The sequence below is a fragment of the Topomyia yanbarensis genome, chromosome 2 (genome assembly GCF_030247195.1).
Source record: "Topomyia yanbarensis strain Yona2022 chromosome 2, ASM3024719v1, whole genome shotgun sequence".
Classification (NCBI taxonomy): Eukaryota; Metazoa; Arthropoda; class Insecta; order Diptera; family Culicidae; genus Topomyia; species Topomyia yanbarensis.
The window spans coordinates 111,285,370-111,306,147 of NC_080671.1; the positions used below are offsets into that span (position 1 = coordinate 111,285,370).

Sequence of the window (20,778 nt, forward strand, 5' to 3'; positions counted from 1 at the left end):
ATTAAATGCTATAACTTTTGACATAGCGCTCAGAAAATTACAATTCATACCTTTTTTTAAATGGAATAACCTTATTATTTGAATGGAGATATTTTTGTTTCTCGAAAAATACGGGAAAATGGGGTACTTGGCCATTTTATCCCCAAAATCCACTATTTTCAATAATTTTTCTGCTCCGTGATACAATTCATACATATTTTGCAGTTTTTCCAATGTGAGAAAATCTCAGAAATCGATCGGTACCTTTTATCCGAATACGGAAAGTTGGGGTTATATGGCCTTTTGTCATTCATATTAAATTTAATCATTTTCTATTGCATATATCTATTATTCTTCACTCAATTTTAATGAACTGTACCTTGTTGAACGTGGAAAAATCTTAGGAATAAAATAAAAATAGATTCGTTACCGGTAAAATTCATAAACATCAGATTTTCTGACATTTGGTCTCGATTTCACATTTTATCATTATATCGCTCATATCAACTCCATTTAACAATAAATTATTATTTAATTTACTACTTTTAAATTGAAATATTCTTAGGAATCACATGAAAATAGTTTTATTCCTGGGAAAATAGGGAAAGTTGAAGTATTAGGACAAAAAAAAGAAAAAAAGTGATTTGTAGAGTTAATGTCAAAAAATTTTATGTTTCTGAATTTTACCGGTAGCGAATCTATTTTTGATTTATTCCTAAGAATTTTTTACGTTCAACAAAATACATTTTATTAAAATTGATAGAAGAATGCTAGAGATATATGAACGAGAAAATGATCAAATTTAATATGAATGACAAAAGGCTCTATAACCCCAGCTTTTCGTATTCGGACAAAGGTCAAAAAGGCTCCGTTCGATCCCTGAGATTTTTTCACATTAGAAAAACTGCAAATTATGTATGAATTGCATCACGGAGCAAAAAAATATTAAAAATAGGGGATTTTGGGGACAAAATGACCCAGTACCCCACTTTCCCGTATTTTTCGTTAAACAGAAATATCTCTATTTAAATAATAAGGTTATTTCCTTTAAAAAGAGGTGTAATTTTCTGAGCGCTACTTCAAAAGTTATAGCATTTAATGTATTTTTCCTTCATTTTTCCCATAGTATAATTTTTTTTAAATTTTCAGGCGAGGTGGGCAGGGGTCTAGAATTTTCCAAATGATGTGAAATTTGGCATCGGAGCTTATACTTTGACATTTGTCACAATATGAGAGGGGGGCCTTTGAGAATTAAAAAAAACTTTTTTTTGCAATGCCCTAATGCGCAGGAGCAGAGTATGCAAAACACAAAACATAAAAAGGCGCATAAGCCCTCTCGGTCTCCTCGATGCACCACTATCGAGGCGTAATGCAATAACCGTCTTAAAACAATTGTCTGTCAGAGGTTCTGTAGCACTGATGCACGTAATATGCTTGATGATGTTTGCAATACCGTCAAACCCCACAACCTTGGGGAAGGTTTACCGCGATCAAACATTAAGAATAAATAATGTTTGTTTTGAAATAGATCATAATTCAAATTAAAAATCCGATAGCCGTGATAAAAAACGAAAATTGCGACGAACTAACAATGAAGCTTGCAACCAAATCCTCGCTATCCTCATGAATCTGTTTCTTTCGTGGCATAGTAGTATTTACAACCTCTAGCAGTAACAGATGCCGGACTAACATTCCCTTCCCTGCTGGAATCTACGTTCGGATCTGGCCGGTGCCGGTATTGCTCATCAAACAACTTGGGATTTCCAGGAGGATGAATTGCTACTCCTTGGCATTATCATCGATTGATTCTCCGTAAAATTATAGCTTTAGAGTCTGATCCATAACAAAGTTACAATTGGGACGGTCGAGTTTAATTTTTTTTTCTTGTTCCTTTTATAGGTTACTAAGCCAATCGACGAAAGTAAAAGATCTATATTTGAAATGCACTTCGCCCGGTCGCCAATAGAGTATTGTTACTATGTGTTTGTATCTTTGCATGGGTGTTCGTTTGTTTGTGCGATTTAATGTCATTCCGTTCAAAGGTTGCGTGATTGATTCTTTTTTCCTTTTTGTTTATTTGACACGGCTCACATAGCTTTCAAAATACCTATCCATTTGGTCTTGTTGAGGCAGCTTGCGTGCTGCTGCGATGACGGTAAATAAACATGTAGAAAGTGTATGTTTGTGTGCGAGTGTGTTTCTTAGATTGTTTGATGTTTCTTTGCAAAGGGCACGAGCGTTTGTATGTTAACATGGTTTACCGCGTGAGCTTTCGTATGTTCAGTAATGCGCCAATTAAACTGACATTGCAAATGCTGTTAAAGACTTTTTTCATGTATCATCCATTTAAACCTCCATTTTAAGCAAATTCAATCAAACTCTATAAGCATAAAATCGGTTCCAGAATTTGACAAAACAGGTCAAAATTCCAGACTGGGATTGTAGTGCGAATGGATAAATTAAAAAGAAAAATTCCGGACAGAATATGTCCGTAAAAATAAATTGTAGCAGAAATTCGACGTTCTTTTGATTTTTTTTAACATTTGAAATCAGAAACCGAAATTTGATTTGCAAAATTCCATGTATATAGTTTTGATTGACATGGGAATATCAAAGTTGATCGCATGGGGAAACAGAACCGTTTATTTGAGACTAAGTTTGTGAAAATCGGCCATGTCATCTCCGAGAAACTAATGTTAACATAATTTTCGATCCCCTGTAAGCGTCGACGTTGACCATAGAGATTTTTACAGGCAATCTGTTACCTAAACCTACAAATGCAAAAGGTTGGCTCCAATTTCAAAAGATTTTTATCATTCAATTATCACTGTACCTGTTTAAAACTTGAGCTTTTAGGTCACCGCACCCATCAACTTCTAACTCCGGAACCGGGAGTCGGATCATGAAGAAATTCCATAGCGGCCGATGGGATACTATACTTTTCATTCGATCTTAAGCGTGTGAAATTCCGTCAAGCAATCTCTTAGAAATTGAGAAGACATTTCAGCACCATACAAACACACTCGGAAATGTTCCAATCTCTTCGAGCTGAGTCAAAGATTTTAATGATTAAATCACGGCAAAAATCCAGATTTTGAGCTTGAGCTTGTGCGATCACCCCTGGCTGCTACTCCGTTGTCGATCTGGACTAGCTGAAGTTGCACAGGGAATCAATAGATAATTATGCTAGGGAGTAGCGAAACCATCCGTCAATGCGCAACTCATGGTAATCCTAAACTGTTTTATTGATCAATACCGGCGCCGGCCAGGCCCGAACGTATATCGCGGAAGGAAAGGGAAGGAATGTTAGTCCGAGACTTGCTTTTGCTAGAGGCCGTATGCACTACTGCGCAGTTCACAAGTATCACGGGAGGAGACGTTCCACTGATTTGAGAAGGAAGAAGGTCAAACTGATCGGTCGAAAGGAATGTTTGTATCTTTCCCGGAGACATACACGGAACAATACTTTCAATACCCCTTTTGATCGATTCGGGTGTCTCAATTTTACGAGCAAATGCCCAAGAATCAGAACTACGAGGGTCGTTCGATAAGTCCTTAGAAAATCCGAGCGATGGCGCTCGTAGTGTCGGTAGATTTTTGTTGTAGGTAGGTATCAATAGGACAGCTCTCAAAATTTCAGCTCGATCCATAGTGTAGGTCAATTTCTATCGTCGATTAAAGTCAACAACATTTGTTTGTTCATAACAATGAAAAGCGAGTTCAGGGCTATCATCAAATATTTCCATTTCCATCCACGATCTGATATTGAACGCTTCAATTTTGCATGAAAAATTGCCTGTGAAAAAAAATTCCGACAAGATGGGTGCCGCGATTGCTCTCAGAAGAGAATGGTGTAGTGGACTGCGAGGTCATGTTGGCGCTCTTCCATCGCAATCCTGCCGAATTCTTTCGTCGATATGTTACTGTGGACGAAACCTGGGTACACCACTACACTGCAGAAACGAAGAGACAGTCTTGGCGGACGACGCACAGTGGCTGGAGGCTGGCCAAAACCTCAAAAATTTATTTTTGAAATATTGATATTTTATATTTTTCCTAAATTTCTCATGTATTGAATTATTTATATTCAAAATACTATGATCATTGGATGAGAACTCGATTTTAAACATGAGTTTTAACGTGGCAAAGTCCGGACTTTTTAATGATTTTTATTTCCGAAACCACCATTGCTCTGTTCACTTCAAATGCATGTTGCTCTTTTGATTTTGGTCCGATTTTAGCACAACTAGTTTCATTGTATAGAGGAACAAAAGAACTTGGTTAGTGAATAAAATGCATTCGGTAAATTTGCTTGGAACTATGACTTTTTCGTTTAAATATGTTTGAGGTGGTCAGATCAAAAATACTTTTTTTCACTAATGTATTCTGTACAAACTTCGGAACCATTTCGGAACGGTTACATAGTATAAATTCTATGGGAAATAACCTCTACTTTTCGAATATCATAGTCTCGTTCTGCGCCTAGGTGCGCAAAAAGGTTTAAGGAGATTTTGAAGCTTTGTTGCTGATATGGAGGCGCATGGCGTTTTGTATAAAATAGTTAGACAATCTACAGTAAACCAACACGTTAAAGGAGGATTTAAAGTAGTGTTCTTCATTTTTTATGATATTGCTGACATTGGTGAACAGTAACGGAAAATCTATCATGAAAACGGGATTATAGTTATAAGAAAGGTGCAATGACACTGTATTGAAAAATGCATTTAATATTTTACGACTTTTGACATAAAAAATGAGCTCAGCACCTCAAAATTAGCTTAAATTGTGATTTTCAGCCAAATTAGGTAACATTTGAGGTTTTGTCCGTTTTTTGTTTGAAGATCCGCCACTGTGCGACGGTTCGCTTCCAACGAGGACGTCAATGCTCAAACGAATGAGTATTTTTCAGAACTTCCTAAAACCTATTTTTTTGAAAAACGGTTGAAAAAGTATGTAGAGCTGAAAGGAGATTATGTTGCGAAGTAGAAAAAAAAATAAAAAACGCAGTTTTTTCAGCTTTTGTTAATGACAGTCATCGGTGATGGCTCCGTACAGCCTAGAAAGTGTTTGTCAATTAGATAATTCTAATTGAACTGATATGAAAACCTTTCGATATCAAAAGTTATTTATTGAATCTACTAGCCTCGTTGAGACTTGAGACATTTGTGCAGAAGCTTTTCGAACCACTTTACTCAGAGGATCAAATGGCATTTCTGCAAGCTTTGTGAGCCAACATGAATGCTACTGACACGTCCCTGCGTCTGCGATTCCAAGTTCTTCTACATACCGTTTAGAATCTAGCAAGTTCGGTATTCCACCAAGGGGTTCCACTAGAATCATGCATAACTCGAAGCGGACAAGCCTCTTGGTTTGCTCCTACTATTGGTGAGCTTGATTTATCCGCGACCTCATCCAAGTCACTTGGAGATTCTACCGTTGGAAAATTCCCATGAAACACAGTCGTCAAGCCTGCTTCAATGTAATACCGTCAGAACAAAGAGTTACATCTAACACCTCTTCCCTTCCAGTTCGTTCAAATGGTAAGCGATTTCCTAAATTAAGTATATGCAGCTTTGTACTATTTAAGTCTTCCATTAATGCCGAGTCTCTCAAATTGATATCTGAGCTGCCCCAAAAATTATGTGGTGGGCATTTGTATAACCGCCGATTTTGAGGGGAAATCCATTTCTACCACAGCATAAAACAACGCTTCGCAGAATAAAACAATCATCAGAAGGTAATGATTCATTATAGAGCAAATATGACGAACAATAGACGCATTGTTTATTCATGTTACCAACAATCATATTGACTGCGTTTTGAGGTCGGATATAGCACTATTCGCAAGTATACATGCACGAGGCATTTCACGTGGATTTGTTGAAGCTACGAAGACGGGGTTGATTGGCTTTCCACCATAGAAGTTGTTTTTTTTGAAAATACGGTTCTTGAACCAAAGCTATGGAAGCTTGGGGTAGATTCACAGATGATGTACGTTTATGCTGAAGATTAATTTGTGCTACTCTAACCCTACTCGATTACTGCACTACACATTTCATCACAGGCAAGTATTGTACAGCAACTAAAATATACCAAACACGTTGGCTTATGACCTATAGCAAATTCCAAAATGAGTATTACGGGCCTAACCATCATTTGAATCCCTCGATTTGCGAAGAAATAAACGTGTCCGAAATTCGCTTAACACAGACCCATGACACTCCGTGTGCGACTGGCATATTTCAGTTCAGCCAGCCATTCAGTCCAAGACACGGAGAAACACCTCGACTTGATGACTCCTGTTTTCAATCGGCTCTTACGACTTGGGAGCAAGAATCTCGTGGATCGCTTATTGGCTAGATTCTTCAATCCGCCGGATACCACGCACCTCTAAGCTGGTTTTGTCCGGAGAATATAGACTGTTATCGACTTCCTAGTGAACCACAGCTACCAAAAAGCAATTTGGCAGGTAAAAGATTTTACGAGGTAACAAACTCCAAATATAAATGCTCTTGTGCCCCCCGACAATCGATACAATGATTACTGTTTAGTATTTGTTTTCTACACGCTCTGGTATGCCAAACGGCGGAGAATATGATAAAAAGTTTGTATATGACGAAATCTCGAATTTGCGTGGCAATGTTTTCGAGAAATTATTCAAGATACATTGTTGAATTGTTTGTATTTTAAATTGTACCCAAAATGCAGACTACGACCAAACTCCGTACACAAAAATCCGCTGAGGCCCATAACCACGAAGCAAACAAAATCAATATTCGAAGCACGCGAAAAGGACCTCCATTTCCCTTATCTGCAGCACCGTGCACAAATGAGTCACATCCTATCGCGACGACCATTGGGAACTATATCCTCTACTAACGGTAAACAAAACTTTTGCTCAAGTTGTACAATTCCCAACCGGCTCCAATGGAATACTTCAGAACCCAACCCAGTTCGACACACTAACACAATACGTATAAATCATTCTCCTCTGCCGACACGCTCGGTCTGCTACACCCTCGGTGACGGTCAGGGTCTTCTGGAGTTGTTGATCCCCCAGCCTATATTGCTCAGCCGGTACGGCGCTCCACACACTCTCCACCGTTACCGCCGGCCCCGAAAATGTGCGTGCGTTACCCACGCTTCAACCCCTTTTTGCACCGCATTCTGTTTCTGTTCTAAAAATTTTCATATTTCCCCACTTGTTTTCGCCTTCCATGCACAGCTCCGTACAGCAATCCAGTGTTATATGATCCAGATCCCCCATTTTCAACAATATGTATTCCGGCTCAATTTTCCAACAACCTAGAACCAAACGTTTACTCGTACACATTCACTCATACAGGACCATCTAAAATGCAGAGGAAATAGTCTAGCTAGGCTGAGTCTGCATTTTAGTTCAACACCACGACCAAGTCAGACTTTGCCAATACATCTTCACCTACGTACCTACGTCGGCTGACTTTGGTGAAGTACACCGATCGGCATCTGAGGCACGGGAGTGCCCCTTCGGAGACAAATTTCAATAGCAAATGGGTTTCTGCAACCCAGGCCAGGAGGGAAATTCTAACTTGTTAGACTGTCACGCACTTTGCGAAAATCGGTGAAATTAGGGGGAGATGATGGTACAGTACGCAAGCACTAATGGTAATAAGCTTCAAGGCTCACTCTGAGTTGAGAGCTCAGGGTTAAGAACAAGGTGCTTCCGCCGCAGTCAGTAGAGTATTGGAAAGGAGTACAATACATGACAGCGAAGAACTCCTTAGGGGTTGTCTTCTTCTCTATCTGAAGGTGTATTGTGACATTATTGATTACTGATGATTTAATAAACTGAAAGTCATCGATTTACCCCGTCCATCACGAGAATGTTAAGAGCTACATTACTCCGAAATACAAACAAGCACATTCAGCGCATTGTTTGATAGACTCCCAACCGAACGGAAAATCCCCCCACGTTTTCCGGACCTGCTTCTCTTTCGCAGACACGAGTGGTAGACAAAACTATTCAACTTTTTTTTAATCCACTGGCGCGATGTTTACTCGTTTTGGGAAACGGGGATGATCGTATAATTCTCTGAGTAAGGTTTGTGTTTCTTATAGAGCAAAGGGGATCTGATATAGCAAATGTTTACTCTCATAAGAAAATCTGGAAACAATTATTGTCAACGCGCCATAGTGCTCTTCCACTTCGTTCCCCTTGTTCTAATATAAACAGTGGTTTTATGAGTAGTGTGGAAAACGAATTTATAGCCCATTGACACGACATAGCAACTCAGCTAATGGCTGCGATAAGGACGTTTGCTTAATCAGCGTGCAGTACTGTAATAACAATGTAATTCCAGTATAAGAAGAAACTGCTTACACTAGAATTTTACTGGTATACTAATCAAAATACATTGTTTGTTGAGAATTTTGATATGAATTTTCTTCTAGGACCTACGAAGCACTGATTTGGACTGCAATTGAATCAAGACTTGGTACTGTCTTGCAATATGTTTGCGTTGTATTCTATTACAGCAACTGGAACTGTATCTCCGCGTATCTGGTCATCTTGTAATGATAATTTCTATTGTTTGAGTATCTCGTACTCAACAAGTTTCAGCCACAACACCTATTCGTATTCTACTATAAAACTTACAATGAAAACAATGTACACAAGCTTTAAATTTTCTGGCGTCGTTGCAAATGAGTTTGAAAACTTATGTGTACTTCTTTTACTTATTTAAAGGTTGTTCGAAACGCTAGGATTAAGGATGAACGTAGAATGGTACGTAAATCGAAACCGAAGTTATTTGATGTGGCGCATAAAATGATTTTTCAAAGGTATACTTTGGATCTAGGAACCGGTTTCCGGATTATCTGGAAATCTTGTGTGTCAGAATCATATCAAATTATTCGTTTACAAAAACTTCGACCAACAATTTCGTAAATGGATACCACCAACTATTTCGTCTGTGCTAAATCGTGGCCCCGAAGCCGCACTAAAATTGTACTTTTTTAATGCAGTGTCGATCAAAGGAAAATTGTGGAGGTGTTTTAACAACACTTCTGCAAGAAACTTGCAATTTAAGATCCAGGTTCCTCGATCTTGGGCCAATCTTCCTCGATTGCAAAGCCTGAACTGAAGTCTAGCCTGGAAGAGGTCAGGTTGTCTGGTGAACATAACGTTCGCATAGTTCATCTCCTGGCATTCGCGCTTCATGTCCGGCCCACTGTAATCTACTGTGATTTGTCTGATAGCCGATTCCAGCATGTGTATACACTTGGTACAGTTCGTGGTTCACGCGCCTGCGCCATTCTCCATTGTACCGAGCACTATAAATGGTAAAGGTCGACGTCTGACGCCATTTTGAATGTGGGTATTTTCGGAAAGTGTTTCATTAATAGAGGCCAGAGGTTGATGTTTGACGCAATTTTAAAATATAAGATGCAGCAAAACTCTCTATAATACAAGCAACATGTATATTTACGGAATGGGCTTCATAAACAAAGGTAAGATGTCGATATCTCCAAATAGCGACTTCCAATTCAGTAAAATTTTGTATAACTCGCAACATGGGCCATTCGTACACGACAGAAAAATCCAAATTTTTGACACCATCCTCTCGCCTTGTATAACAAGCATTTTCTTTCGAGAGTAGGTCTCTCATTTCTATACTGGATTTCAAACTTCTAGAGACCATTGAACATTTGTTGTATACACTTAGAACTTTTTAGAGTTGTCAAATTTGAGCTGTAGAAATGGATTCTCCGAAGGACTCCCTGTCAGAATCACTCACTACAATTACAGACGAGACGGGAAATGTCGCTCACTAAAACACTGTTGAAGGCCAATGCTAGCGGACCGTGATTCTGATTGAGATCTTGAGCGTACGGTTCAGTTGTGGGGAGTTGAAGATTTTATGATCGCGTCGAAACGATCGTTTATATATTCGCGCTTGAGACCGTGTTCATAAATGTAAAGATGTTAAAACGTTGAATAAATCACCGGGTCGTTTCTGTGTTTGCGAGATCGCGGACATAAGTGTGCGTGGATGACTGCGAAGGATTCGAGCGTTTGTAAATTAACATGTTTTATTGCGTGGGCTTTTGTGTGTCGTGTGTGCTAGTGTTTATGTAACTGCGCGTGTATAAATTCACCTGTATAACCGTTTGGTCATTTGCGTATTCGCGTAGGCCCTTGAATGTTCGCGCAGACCGCGAGTCTGATGTTTAATTTTGAATGTGCGGTTCAGATGTTAGAGAAGAGTGAGTTCCTCCAAATCTCTAGATTTCCCGGCAATGTCGCTCTGAAACTTGTGTTGTGTATATGAGCGTAATTTTTTTCTGAATGGTTCAATTGAAGACTGAGATGCTAGATAGGAGACTAAGGATTTCCGGACGATTTCCGTGTGTAATCTCACTAGTACGCGCGATTATAAATTTGTAGGTGTTAAAACGTTCCCTTAATCACAGGTACGTTTTTATATTTGTAAGATCGCGAGAGTAGGTTTTTGTGGATGATCGCAATTGAATGTTCGCGTTTGTGTTCACGGTTGTATTATCGCGTAGGGCTCAAGCGTTTTTACGGTAACGGGTTTGATCATGTGGGCCTGTATCCTGCGTGTATGTAGGGTTTCTAATACCGACCCTTTTTTGGCGAGAATCAGTTCAAGAAACTCTAAGTACCGGTAGAACCAGGAAAGTGCCGAACTTTGATTTATTTTACGTGATGATTTTATTAATCAAATTGTGTATATTTAACAAGTATTATAGTCAACAAATTATGTTTAATGTGTTACTTTGGAATAGTATCCCAAGTATAGCGTGCTATTGGATTTAATTACTTTTAGGCGGCGCTACCTTCTTCGAATCCTAATTTGGTACATACTAGAAACCCTATTTTCAACAATAAATCAACAAGTTATCGCCAGTTTCCTAGATTGGATTTTCATTTATAACACATCACAAGCACAATTCAGCGCAATTCACTACACAGTACGGTTTAATTGATCTTCGCTTTTGCACTCCACGGCTCCTTCCTCTTATATAGGGGAGAGAGGGTAACGCTGGAACAGTAGGAACCGTGAAACCTTCGCAATAACATCATAATGCATGCACAGAATCGTCTCATTGTCTCACATTTCGTGTTTTTTTATTCTTTACATGTGTTAGTATATTTTGGCAGAATTCTGCTAACTCTAGCTCTTTAATGGATATTTGTTTTGTAATCGCCAGAGTGAATTGGCAATGAAAAACATTATTCCATTTTTATAAGTTACCGTTCATCGAATTATTGTTTAGTCTATTGCTATTAGTAGCAAATTTTATGCACAACATTTGCCGCGAACAAATTTTTTTTGGAAACTTGTTATGGTTCTATGGCATTTCACTATTTTCATAAACACACCCATTGGGTTACTGTAAAACGATGACGTATGAGGATCAGTGGAAATTTTTAGTTTTTGTGATCTATCTTAAAATGTGAGTGGGTTCCAATTTTTCACAGGAAATACTACTCATCTAGTGCGAAAACTTTCAATTTGGGCGTTTTGTAGAAATTATCTCTTCTTTCAGGATAGCAGCTTATATGCATCCGAAGGGGGTGATCCGATGTTACGCAATGATATAGCAATTTCTTTCATAAACAAACGACTTTCGCCTCAATATAACTTTAATTAGAATCGTTGGGATCTTTGTTCCTAATGTTTAAAGAATACAATTTTCAAGTAGAATATTTCACTATAGCAGACGTCGTGTTTCCAGAGGCGACGCGTCGGTACGTTCAACCTATTCATTGAACAGGTAGGAACAATCAGTCGACACAAAACCAATTTTGAGTTAACATTACAAGCAGTAGCACGCAAACTATTTTTAATGAAAATAATTAACCTTGAAGTTCTAAACGATAAATCAACCTAGCGTCTCCAGAGAGAATTCAAAAAAAAATCTGATTTTCCTATGAACGGTTCAACCAGAAACATGCACGCATCTCGTACTCTCACCGCATGCATGGATGGAGCAGCTGCATGAGCGACGGCTGGAATAGCAGTGTGAGTGTCATGGGTGAGGCTCTTTCTATTCTCTTTTGCACCGGTTCAAATCAAATATTGAACCAGCGTGCCGGTTCAAATCAAATATTGAACCAGCGTGCATTGCTGCAATGTACATATGGGCATTGGAACTGTGTGCAAAATGAGACCTTTGTGCAAACCTTGCGCCTTTGGGGCATACTAGTTACAAGCGCGTATGCCAAATAGTTCAACAATAATAATGAACCGCCTACTTTTGCGTCAAAGCAATCGTTTGTTCTTTGCATTTACATACTAAAAATATGTCTACTGAAAGTGTAAAACACACAAACTCAAATCAAGAGTTATTCTAATCATGAACGCGTGGATGTTAAATGCCTGTTTCCTAAGATAATTTGCGGAGAAAATAAGTTTTCTGGATTAAATGAATTGCGTGTGAAACATTCAAATTTCTATAAAATTTAAGGTATGATTTTAAGCCGGTTGACAAATGTTTCAATCTATCAATGTTATATATTTTTTTTCTACGGTAAATTAAGCCTTCTACAAGACGTTTATTGGACAATTCACTGGTGGGTTTTGACAACTAATTTGTTTTAGTCAGCTCCATCGAACAGTTTTCTGTCAACGACCATTTTCCATTGGTCCTATTCGTTAGATGTTGGGTGAAATTGACGACGAAAAAATCAGCTGAACAGAAACGTCTCATGGAATCGCATTTGAGATGATTGTGACGTTTTAAGGGTCTTTGTAGTATATATAACAGGTTGACGGTGGAACCACGCGTCGTCTCTGGTTTCATAGTTCCCAAACCATAGATGTTAGCATCGACTGTGTTAAAAGTTGTTTCCCGTGAATTTATCAAAAACAACGTTTAACAAAAAAGTGGAACTATGTATCACTTTTGGCTTAACACATAGACTATGCGGATAATAAATCCAAAATAATTATGTACTAAATCGGAGTACGCTTCTTTTAGCCAAAGATTGAACCGCAAACCGACAACAGAATGACGAACTACTTCTGTCGGCACACAGCAAATAATGTGAACCAATCAAAACTTCGCTCATAACATTCTCAAAAAACATATTTTCTGTTATAGTTCGTTCGATACGATAGGTGTTATACATAACCGTTAGAATTGTAATGCCACCCGTTGAAATGAGCCCTCATATTAGAAGATTTTGATCAGGGATGAAATAGTTCGTAACATTAGAGTTTTTAACTACATGCAATATTTTCCGCTCATTTTCTCCAATTTTTTTAAAAGCGAAACAATCGTTACCTTTCCCGTACTTGAGGTCGTTACACTATCAAATTTACTCTTCACAATATTTCGCATGCAAATGGCACGGCACTCCTTAGTACCATGTCTACAAACACTTTTGAATGTCAAGCTGGATTGGAGAATCTGAGACACATAACAACTAGCTCTAGATTAGATATACTTTATAAAAAGTTTTTTATAGTACTGAAAGTACCGGTACTATTTCTAAAAGAACCTTTACCGACAAAAATATTCTGTTTAATTACTTTTCTTCCCCCTTGCATAACAACGCTTTTTAACGAGACTAGGTTTCTATGCTGGAGTATCTCTTCAAATTTCTACAGACCCTTGAACATGTCATGAACAATTCAGTTTTCGTTTGGAGATTGGTTAAGCTATAGAGATGGATTCTCGGAAGGGATCACTGTCCGAATTTCTCACTACAATTACAGAGGGCGAACTGTCACCCATCAAACCAATGATTAAGGCCTAATGCAGCAGGCCATGAATCTGGTTGGGATATTGAATGTACAGTTCAGTTGTGACAACGTGGAGGTTTCAAGATCGCGTTGGAACGAGCGTTTATATGTTCGCGCTTGAGAGCGTGTTCATCAATGTATAAGTGTTACAACGTCCACTTAATCACCTGCTCGCTTTGGTGTTTGGCGAGATCGCGGGCGACTATTTTGCATGGTTTTCCGAATTCCAGAATGATTGCGGTGCTTTTACGAGGTTTTTAGAATGAATGCGGTGTGAAAAAAGCTTTTGAGTACATCATCGAATTTCTGAGAAATTAAATTAATATATTTGAATCAATTAAGGCGATATTTACTGCAACTAACAACGGTCCCTCCATTTCTTACAGGTTTGATAGGCTATATATGTAGCAGTTTTATTATTGAACCGATTTATCTAAATATTTGATGAGGTAAAGGTAAATTTAAGGAATTTTCCGGACCGAATCCATTGTGCGATAAGTTGCGTTTGATTTTCAATGTTTAATATTATGATTATAGATTATAGAACCTAGGGGTGATTCACCTCTTTTTGGGTGAGAAAAAAATCGAACTCTTTATGACGTACGTACAAAGCAATCGATTTCTCAACAAAGCCATGTACAATTTCACGCTAATGAATTATTATTTGTCAACTATACCATATTACTAGCAGAAGGCAGACAAGTAGTAGAAGTATTTGATGTCGACTGTTCCGGTTTGCAGATTAAATTTTTTCATTATTCAAAATATTAATTTGCTACCTTCCAGTTGTCAAATCTGTAAAGAGAGAAAAAACATCAGTTAGACACGACAATAAATTGTAAGTAAAAAGAAGGCAAAAGTCTGTCATTTCATTGAAAATAATTTAATCGATTTCGGTTCATGAAATATTATCTCTTCATTAAAGTTTTGAAACTAAAATTATTATCAGGAAAAAGAAAGGTTGGAATTGAATGTTTCGTGTTCCACTCGTCAGTAACTGACATCAACGTGCTCTGCCAGTTGGACGATATATGCAACTTAACACCAAATTGATGCCAGTTAGAATCAGGCATTGCATTTATCGCTCATATGAGTAAATGCGCCCGGATAGTTTGCTACTGCGACAATAAAAACTCACATTTTCACACGAAAAGTTATTGGCACTCACACAACTTCTCCGGATAAATACAACGTGTTATTTCTCCGGATAAATAAAACAGCCGGAGAATGAGTTTATCACGGTATACTCTTTGCGTTCGCTGCTTTTCTGTCGTTATTCCAAAACACGAAAAAACAAGTCTATCATACTTCTTTGCCACTTTTCTTTGTAATTAAATGTATTTTTTTAAGTTTTAACTGATTTCTACGAAATTAAAATTTTATCACCTTCTCCGGTGAGAAGGAAAAAGTCAAATAAATTTTATCCGGAAAATCATTCTCACGCTATTTGTGGAGATGGAGAATTTTGCGACTCACCTTAACTCGGAAAAGTTGGACATCGAATAAGCTTCTTCTCGCGTGAGTGAGAGATAATTACAATGCCTGGACAGAATATATGCAAACAATTTACACAACTTGGAGCACGAAACAATCATAACGAAGATATTTAAGTAAAGTGTTGTGCTCTCATGCGCAAATTGGTTCACGTATATTTTTTTCTTTCCTTTTAGAGTGAAAAAAAAATACCTAAGAGAAAAACCTATTCATGGACTATTTAAGAATAAAGTACATATTATGAAGAAGGGCATAAGTAAAATAGTCTAATTTCAAATTTGATGAATATAAAATTGATAAGTAGAGTAGAACTCAACTTGAAAGAAGGAAAAATATAGTTTTTCGTTACGAAATTGAGACAAATGAGGGCCTTCCAAAGAACAACAACTTTCCTGAACATATGGTAAGACTAAGTCATTTACTTGTAGCAAAAAGTTAAAATTCCTACTAAATTTACATTCTGGTCCATTGTGCAATGGTATTACTTAAAGTTCAGTATTTTGGCTAGCATTTTTTTTGAATATCCAAACTCTATTTAAAATAAAATATGTTCAGAAAAGTTGTACTTTGCAAGGCCCTTCTTTTCGTTCAAACAGAAGCTAGGGTGGTTCCAATTTTACCAAGATTTAATATTAAACTTTTAAATGATTCGAGATAGAGCTAAACTATGTTCGATGAAGTTGTAGAACAACACATTTTAGACAAATTTGTTGAAGACACGGAAGCTCTATCTTCTATATTTTCCATTACACGAGAAATCCAAATGTAAGCTTCAGGGTGTTCTTTAAAAAAACGGGTTTATTTCTATAATATTTGTAATTTTTATTTTACACTAAAGTAACCTTTGAATAACATGAAGATTACCTTATAACGTAAAATTTACTTTAAAACACCAACTACAATTTTTTTCTTTTCGAAGTTATAAGAACTTTTGTATTAAAAATATAACTTTTTCAAATAGCAATATCTTCGATGAGGGCACTTAACACTAAATACCGTTGCTGTCATATTTCATATGACAGCAACGGTATTTAGTGTTAAGTGCCCTCATAGCATGCTTTGTAGCATAGATAACCAAAAAATGGCATATATATTATTTTTTATATCTTGCAACTTAAAAATAGATTATTTTCAGTAAAAAGTACATATAACATTTTAACGAAAGAAGCTAGAGGTTCGGTATATTGAGACAAATTGTTCTCCTTCAATATATCTGAAAGTATTTCTAAAGTCATCTTAATGAAAATTCAAAACTGCAAAAAATATATATAAAACAAAGCTATATTTTAAGAAACACCATTATGTTTTTTTTCTGAATTTCTCATAGACATAGTTTCAGTATCTTCGAGTTTTTTTTAAATTTGATTTTCTTCAATTTTCTGTAAGAGAGAGAAACTCTATCTTGAACTATTAAAAAGTAAATTTTCTAATTTTAATAGATTTGGAACCCCACCCCACCCACTATTTAAAATAATAGAAAAGTCGTACAAAATGCAAAATTCTATTATTAAAGCGAAACTATACATTTTATATTCTCCACTGTGTTGTCTAAACAATCCGTGGTAGTCAATTCATGCAAAATAAATTTTTAATAAAACTTTTTTAGTTTTCATTTTTTTTTTTATTTATTCTTCAGATGTTTTTTTAGAGTTTTTGAAGACAAACATTTTCTTCTAATGCATTAAAACACTAGCTTCTATTATTCAAAAGATTTAAGTACTTATAATATCAAAAATAGATTTATTGAAACCAATTTTGAGAAATTTAAAAAAAATATCATATTTGCCATGTTTTGCTCACACATAAATGATCTTATGTGTAGTCGAAAAAGAATTATCTTTTGTTGGCTCCAAATAATGATATTGGTATTCGAAAGAAGCCCATTTTTGGCGAAAAAGTGATCATAATGTTCAAACGATAATGGTTAGAAATGTGGCGGCATGAAACAAATTATTCAACTTAAAACAATCTTAAAGTTGTCTGAAGACTAACTTCAGTTTTTAATTCAATAGAGCAAAAGTTATTTGAATAAAAGATTTTTTTTAAAAAAACCCTAACCTCTGATTTTAAATTCGTTGTAAAATGAAAAGTATGAAAGATAGAGCTTACATATCTTCAGCAAACTTTTCAAAAAATTGTCGTTCTGCAACTTCACTAGCTAATGATTAAAAAGTTAATTCTATGATCATAGTAAAATTAGAACCAACCTAACTGTTGCTTTAACAAAATGAAAAGGCTCACAAAATATGAAAACTGTCCCAAAGACTTAATAAGGTTAAGTTGCTTAGTTTTAGTAAAATTGCAAAATTCCTGCTACATATGCATTATGGACCACTGTGCAACGATGTGTAGAAATTTCGTTTTCAAAGACGGTCACTTTTCGAGGCTAGACTGAGCTAGGTTCCAGGGTACTCACGTAGGAAAGAATAGGATATTTTTAACTCATTCTTACCACTTGAAGCTAGTTCAGAATACCACACTGTACAAAGTGTTTCATACTGTTACGGACAACAAACAGTTCATGTCCGTCCTTGAATTCTACCAGTACAATATTCATCATGTGGTAAAACTGAATTGCATGAACTAAGTATTCGTCGATACGCATTTTATCCTTTAGCGAACGCTCCACGTATCGAATAGGGGGTCCAATTTTGACGTCCCTGAAATCCACAACAGCCGTATAGATACGCCGCAGAGAAAGTTCATCACAGTCACTCAAAGTCATCTCGATCGATATAATCCTTGCTGCCGGTACAAAACTATTGATTTAGATTGGCGTATCCCAAGACGGTGCTTTGTTCGAATGTGTATAGTGCAGGCACATTTACTCCACGTGGTGTGTTAACTGTGTAAAGGGTACACCGATAATTATTGCGACTCTTTCAAACTTGGGTATCTTTTTTCATACTTGACCGAAATTAACCAAATTTTGCACAGCTTCTCCATGGAGTGTATTGAGTACATACGCTAAGTTTTGCAGTTGCCAGTGAGAAAAAAATTAGCAATACGTTCACGAAAAAACTACATGCAAAATTTTGGGTTGTCGTATTGCGGAAAACTGATGCATATGCATCATTTCACCATTTTAAAGTTTCTCCAAATGTTCCAGGAATCGATGACAGTAGACACCAAGTCAGGAGCTGGACGAAAATCGAGAACAACATGTAGAAAACCAACAGAACGTCAATTGCTCATTTCAAAGCGGAATTCGACTATTTCGACGTGGCAATTGGTCAAAAAGCTTGATGTATCACTAAGTTTCGTCAAGAGGGCCAAGAAACAATCCTGACTGAAAACGTAAAAAGTGCAGAGCTTCCCAAATCGGGACGAACACTAGCGGACACAAAATACCGGTGGGGCGTCATTGATGATAAGGCCTACACCAAAGCGGATTTTAAGCAGTTGCACGGGTAAGTACAAGTTTGTTGTGATAACCATTTCAAACAGAAAGAAGTAACGAAATTCACTACGAAGTACCTGATTTGACAGGTCATATGCACTTATAGCAAACATAGTGAATCATTCGTGACCGAAGGCACCATGAACGGTTAGATTTATAAAACTAAGTGCTTCCAAAATGGCTTTTTATCGTTTTTGAGACAACGCCATCAAAAATTGGTCTTTTGGGCTGATTGCGCGTCATGCTACTATTCCAAAACCATACAGGAGTGGTATGCGGCGGTGGTCACAATAATTAACGACTCACTCTTTATCTTTTCCCCGCTCCCGCCTGGCTCACAACTTTCATGACAATGTCTTCGCTAGTTGGATACGAACTGTGTCGTATATTGGGAATCAAACATTTCAAAAGAATTCCTTCGCCTCTTCGGGTTAGAAACATCTCTAACCCTTTGTGCGGGGTTGGGATTCGAACCCAGGTGAGCTGCGTACAAGGCAAACGATTTACCAACTATGCTATGCCCGTCCCCGAATTCCATTTTGACGCCTTCTCTGGAAACCGATGTACTGAAAACATACATCCATGTATTTATACATATAGATGTAAATATTCACTAAAACGTAAAATAACATATGGCTTTATAATCGTACTAAGCACAAGCCTCCAACTTTATGGACAATCCTTCAAAAATTCAGTCGAATTATATTAGACAAGGCGCCAAATAATTAATGCCTCGTAGCGAATGAGTAAACTAATCAATGTGACCCACAACAGCAAGAGAACCTCCCATCCCCATCACGGCGCCTAAATGTTCCCCATCAACTACCACTACTTCTCCTGCTTCCCCGATGATTATAAGCAACAAGTAAGTCGAAGGTTGATCGTAACCATGTTCCTCTGTCGAGCTTTGATAGGAAGAAATCGTAGTACGTACGACTTACTTCTCCACGACCAGTTCACACGCTAGGCCGCTTTCTTTATGCGGGGCTCTGCTTCACTTATCCTTCCAATCTAAAACCAACTGGAGAATATTGAATCCAGCAGCATGTTATCACGATACGCCCGTGTCTGGTGTCGGTCGTGGATAACCCATCTCCTTCCGCACCCCGACCATTACTATATACCTTCCATAGCGCGGCAGGAAGAACGATACTGGCCGCTGGGCGCTGCTGCTGCATCTTGGTGTTGACTTCCTACCTATCACTCTCGGCAACCAGACATGCAACGTATGTGCTACGTGGGGCGACCCCGAAAATGGGCAGCTATAAACAAAGCCATCAATACCGTATAATCATCCCGGTAATAACACATAAATATACGCCTTTTTCGGTGCCACTCTGACGTGTTGCGCGCGCGTTCCCTGGCGCGGCCCGGAATAGAAGGTGGAAAGTAGTGGAAAATGATTTCGTCGTATAGAATAAAAAAACAGCAATCGTATAAACATTCTGCCGTCGAACGAATGGAAATAGTACTGCGTTCTTTTTTATTTTACGGTGAAACTTGGGAGCTGTGAAATTGTGTCTTTAGCGGGACGATGTAGCGTTAGAACACTGAAAAACGAAAAGGTAGGTTAGGGTCTGGATCCACCCGCATCAACTCGTCGCGCTTCGAGTTCAGTACACTAAGGTTTTTTTTACACGGTTTTTTTTGCACGGTTTTTTTTACACGGCTTTTTTTACACGGTTTTCGCAATTAGCACGGTTTTTTTTGCACGGTTTTCGCAATTAACACGGTTTTTCGCAAAAATATTCTAAGTCCTTTTAAAGGCAAGAGACTTAGACGATTTCTCAACAATTTTTTTTGCACGGGTTTCGCAAAAATGTTCTAAGTCCTTTTGGAGGCAAAAAACTTAGACGATTTTTGATCAATTTTTTTTTTTGCGCGGATTTCGCAATTAACACGGTTTTAGCAAAAATCCTTATGAAGGCAAAAGACTTAGACGGTTTTTGACCAAGTTTTTTTTGCACGGATTTTGAAATTTACACGGTTTCTGCTTTTCCATTTTGAATGCAAAGAATTTCGAAGATTTTTGGAAAAGTGGAAGTGATTGCTTTTGGAACAGCATTAACGAGTAGATGCCAAATGTTCATGTCTGAGGCCATTTAGAAAACCAAGATGGCGACTTCCGGTTCAGTGGAATTCTCTGAA

At 37.6% G+C, this 20,778-nt stretch overlaps 1 protein-coding gene across 1 annotated transcript in view; it reads right to left on the reverse strand.

The window, feature by feature from the left end:
* Positions 1-20,778, reverse strand: part of LOC131679174 (calphotin-like) — a 429,494-nt gene that overhangs the window by 348,299 nt on the left and 60,417 nt on the right. Inside the window, exon 2 of the mRNA XM_058959816.1 lies at positions 14,516-14,531. The gene's annotated coding sequence lies outside the window, so the exon portion shown is untranslated. The remainder of the gene's footprint in view (positions 1-14,515; positions 14,532-20,778) is intronic.